Source organism: Crocodylus porosus, unplaced genomic scaffold, assembly GCF_001723895.1.
Source record: "Crocodylus porosus isolate Cpor-Errol unplaced genomic scaffold, CroPor_comp1, whole genome shotgun sequence".
NCBI lineage: Eukaryota > Metazoa > Chordata > Crocodylia > Crocodylidae > Crocodylus > Crocodylus porosus.
In genome coordinates this window covers 118,871,132-118,876,297 of record NW_017728943.1, presented here as the reverse complement: position 1 = coordinate 118,876,297, position 5,166 = coordinate 118,871,132, and the positions used below count along the sequence as shown (strand labels likewise).

At 38.8% G+C, this 5,166-nt stretch overlaps 1 protein-coding gene across 3 annotated transcripts in view; it reads left to right on the top strand.

Annotated features, from left to right (window-relative positions):
• The window catches only part of ESR1 (estrogen receptor 1), a 214,190-nt gene that overhangs the window by 58,031 nt on the left and 150,993 nt on the right, over positions 1 to 5,166 (top strand). The window lies entirely within an intron of this gene.

Here is a 5,166-nt window from a genome sequence, read left to right as displayed (position 1 = left end):
CGCTTTTCCAGGCTAAAGAGTCCCGTGGCTCTCAGCCTATCATCGTAAGATCTGTTTTCCTGACCTCTGATCATGCGCGTGGCTCTCCTCTGGACTCTCTCAAGCAGTCTTCTTACACGTGGAAGCCATCTAATATTGGGGGAAAATGTGTCTAGATCCATAAATGGGGTTAGGGAGAGGCAACACCTTTGGATTATGCCAGGTTCTCCCTGTTACTTTGGCTTTAGTCACTGACTTCCCTAGTGACATCCATCTTCCCTCAAATTAGAACAATAACTAACTAACTAACTAACTAAATAAAACTGTTTATGAAAAGTAGTTTGTTTGTCAAATGCACCAAGATGGGAAATATTATCACACATTCTTTTAGCAGGATTTCTCAAGGTTCCTATAACTGCTTTATTGTCCTGCCTGTAACATATAATATACTTTGGATGCATCTTCAACTACCTGAAAGACCTTGTGGATTGCCACCATTGTAGCCATCCTGCACTGACTCCTTTTGCCTTGAGTATTTTCTTTTTAAAGATGTTTCATGACTCCACTGTTTTTGTCTTGTTTATATTAATAACAGAGTTAACAAAATAAACATTTAATCTGGACTTGCTGTTGTTTGGTATAAAGAATTCTTTAGTTCAAAATAGAGGCCAAATGGTCTAGTAATGGTCTAGCCAAAATGTTAATAGTTTGGGAAGAGGAAAATAATTATTTGACCATTTCTTTTAAAAAATCATGTATCTAACACCAGTAAATAGCAGTCATTGTAATACCATATGCAGTGTATTGGTGCATTGCAGTGTGTAGATGGGGTAGATGACTGTACATGTTTTAACCTGGTTAAATGGCCAGAAAGCATTTTACTGATGCTTAGGGCTAGCACGAACTTTATGTTCAATTTGAATTTTGGGATAGTTTCAAATGAATGTGTAGACAGCCCTCAAAGCTGCAGTCAGTGCCTAAAAATCTTAATCTCTTTCAGAATGCCAGGATTTAGCAATTTTAGGAGCTGATAACTGTCAAATGAAACAGAAATTAATGCATTAGATTATATGTACTATGAATGTCTGTGTTAAGCAATGACAATATAATAATTAATCTTTTTCTTCTTCTAAAGCAGTTTTATGGTGGAGTGTGCTGGAACAGGGGCAGGCTTATGTTGACATAATCAACATAAATTATATCCGACATGAAAATGTAGGACTTTTAACATTTTTTGATAGTTCTCCTAGGCCTAAATGAAGCATTCAGAATGCTTTGAAAGAGATGTCAGTGGTATTTGAAGGTTTAGATCATTCCTAATTCTCTCTTATCTCTTCATTTCAAATATACCTTTCCAAATTATTTTTATCATGATAAATACTTCTTTCTTACGCAAGTAGTATTCTCACTGTTAGTGGACATATTCATATAGTCTAGGGTTATTTGCATGATGGAGATGAGGCAGACTCTGTATTTTAGTGCCCTCCATACGTTAATTTTCCTAAGTGGGGCGTTTGGCTGTTTCAAGGTAAGTTCATTTAAATCAGTAATTTAAATCCACTCATTTTAAATGATCAGTTTTAATCAACTTTTCCACTTCTGCTTCAATAAGTTTCTAAATAAAGGTATATCTTCATTCATTGGTATAATCATGAAAACATGTAGGTTTACAACTATATAGAGCCATTATGCTAAATTATTTTGCTAACCAGGCAAGCCCACTGTAACTATACACATTTATTTAAGCGGCTATAAAGCATAATATTTTCAGAATCTTATTAATTTTACACATAGTGTGTTTTTAAAATGGTGAATGATATGTTGCCTAGTTACATGATAATTCACTTCTTATTTATGACTTGGGTCAGACGGTTGCATTAGTATGGTAGAGTTTAAGAAAGCCCAAACCCAGATCTAAAATGTGTTTTTATTAAACTAAGAAACTTTATAAAAATGCTTTACATATATGACAGATGAATAATTCCAGAGATTAGCTATAGTCTGTGAATTAAACTGATTATTTCATGCCAGCCTGGGAAATGTTTTCAAATATTTTTTAAAAATTATTTAAAAAAAAAATATATATATATATTTCAAATAACCTCCCTTCCCACTGCCCCTCAGGTTTCTCCCTGCCCTGCACCCCTGGGGTATTACTTATGTGTGGCTGTCCATGCTGTCTGTAGACATGCAGACTGGGAAGGGTTAACCTGCCTGCCGTACTGCTGCTGCCCCAAAGAGCAGCAGTGGTGGCAGTAGCCAGGCAGGCAGGTTAACTTCTTCCATGCTTGTTGCCCTGGGACAGACAGCACAAGCAGCCACAGATAAGCCCGGGGGAAAGGTGGGGAAGAGTGGGATCTGGGGTGCTGGAGTGGGGGGTGCAGTAGGCCAATCCGGGCCAACAGGGGAGGGGGAACAGGTGAGGTGTTTACCCTAAGGGCCTTGTTATACTTTAAACTATGAGCCACACAAATGTTGATCAGTGTTAGTGCTAACTTGGAGTTTGGAGCAGTCACACCCATAGTCTAGAAACCTTCTCTGACATCTCTGACTTGTAACTAAGGGCCGGGTAACTAGGACAGGCTTCTATCCCTGCTCTGTGGGTGGCAGTGTGAGACATCCTGGCATACTGGAGGACTTCAGCTTGGGGGCACATCTGTGGGGAGTGGCCACACTGGAATGGACCAGGAGCTGGTCCAGGGGTTATGATCTCTAGGAGTTTCCCAAAATTACTGTGTTACTTAGGCTGTCCTTTAAGTTTTTAAAGTTAGTCAATCTCAGTTCCACACATGTTAATCAGCTGGAAGAAAATAGCCTCTGTTTTGAGGACAGTTACAGCCCTCCTTTGAGAGGGAAGGGGGTAAAACTTGGGAGCGAGAGTAAGGAGGCAGAGGGACTCCAATATGTCTGAGGCAGGGGAGTGGGAGCAGGAAGGGATATGGAGGAAGGGTTGTTATTTTATTGAATTTAGGTTGGGAATCAAGGTTAGGGTGGGTAGGGATGGACGCTCGCATCAGTGGAGCAGGAGGGGATAGAGTGTGTTGTATTGCTGTTGAAGTCTGGAAGGGGTGAGGTAGAGGGTGTTTCATAGATTCATAGATGTTGGGGTCGGACAGAACCACAACGGATCATCGAATCCGACCCCCTACCCTGGGCAGGAAAGAGTGCTGGGGTCAGATGACCCCAGCCAGGTACCTATTCAGCCTTCTTGAAGTACAGTGCCCAAAACTGGATGCAGTACTGCAACTGCGGTCTGACCAATGCCACATAGAGGGGAAGTATCACCTCCTTGGATCTATTTGTCATGCATCTGCTGATGCATAATAAAGTGTAGTTAGCTTTGCTGATGATTTTGTCACGTTGACGATTCATGTTCATCTTGGAGTCCACTATGATTCTGAGATCCCTTTCCGCTTCTGTGCTACTGAGAGAGTCACTTCCCAGCTAGTAGATGTGCTGGGTATTTTTGTGCCCTAGATGTTGTTTTGGTGGGCTGGCTTTGATATTTTTTTGTGTTTCTATGTTTTCTTTTGTCTTTTATTGTAAGCTGCCTGGTGTCTTTCTGGAAATGGTGGCACATAAATGTAATGCATAAGAATAAATGAAAGTACTGGTTTTCCTGCCTTTTTGATTTCTCACCTAAATGAATTTTTTTTCTGTGCCTATAGAACAAGCAGTTACCATCAGAAGGTGGTTGAGCACTTCTGCAAGCTGCTTCTAGGTGCTTAGCTTGTGACTTCTACCAGTTTAGTAGCATAACTTTCTTTAAAATGTTAAAACCTCAACAGGAAACATGCAGTTTGGTTGGTTAACCTTGAGCCCTGAAATTTATTATTGTTGGCATGATTGATGGGTGGCAGTTAGATGCCAGTGTCCTAACAGCAGCATAATCTTAGCTGTTATGCATCTATGCTGGTAGTAAGTGCTTGTTTTTTCAAGTCTCAGCAACACAACAGCAATCTTTCTGCATTTTGTCCAAAACCACGGAAATCTGTTTCTATATATTTAGCATCTTTTCTACATTTCTCTTTAGTCCTACACTAACCTCTTTGGCTGTGATTTGTCATAAGTTTCTTCACAAATTTTCATCAGAATAGGAAACTTCTTTAATAGATGGGTCAGAACAGTCTATCATTATATTCTATCATGCATCTTGGAGGAGAAATAGTTTGACTCCTCCTACTCTCTCCAATAAAGCTGAAGCAAGGTACTTATTATGGAAGTTTTTTATCATTTCATCAGCATGTTCCCTTGTTTCCAAAGTATGTATGACTTTGACTAAAAGATGCATCAAATGTCATCAATTTCAAGTTCCTTTCATTACATTTCTTCTTTCTGTCTAACTTCTTTCTCTTCTATGTCACCTTTGCAGGGTTGTCTGTAAAGAAGTTACAATTCAATTCTTGTTCAGTTCATTACAGGTTTGATTTCAGCTCTTCTGAAGATTTCTGCTGTATGGGCATGTCCTGAAGTTAATTTTTTCTGTAAGATGGACAACTCTATTTTCTGTTGTAACACAAGCTCATATTACTGGATCACTGTGTACTTTGTTCCACCCCTGAAAGCTCATTTAATGAATCTCTTGTCAATGTTTTTGAACATTTTCCAATTTCCATCTCATATACCATGTCTACCAAGCTTCCAGCAATGTCTAGTAAGCCATGTGACATGTAGACTTCTTGTAATGAACCATACCAATAAAACATTTGACCTAAATGAGACAAAGGGGAGAATTTGTTGCATAAGTGGGCCAAGCACATTTTTCTTTTGCAAGCATCTGCTGGTCCTGAACTCATCCCTGGTTTTATTGAATGATTGAAGTAATTGAATTGTATTGAATGAAACAAGTAATGTACTTTCTGACATGTTTAGTTACAGCACTGGAGTGCTAGACATTGCAGATGATGGAAAATCATAACTGTAACTTCTGATGTCTAAGCCTGACATCATTTTAAAAAGAAGTCACTCTCTTTCACCATGTATTACTTTCTATACTATTTAAAAAATAACATTAAATGAAAGATTACCCTTCCTGCAGTTGTTTGTAGTTGTTCCACTGTTCAAATAGTAAGATTTAATCTAAACCTAGTTTTACATGAAAATAATAAATGAGAAGGATTATCTAAATCTATTCATAGTTTCATAGTTTCTAGGGTCGGAAGGGACCTGAGCAGATCATCTAGTCCG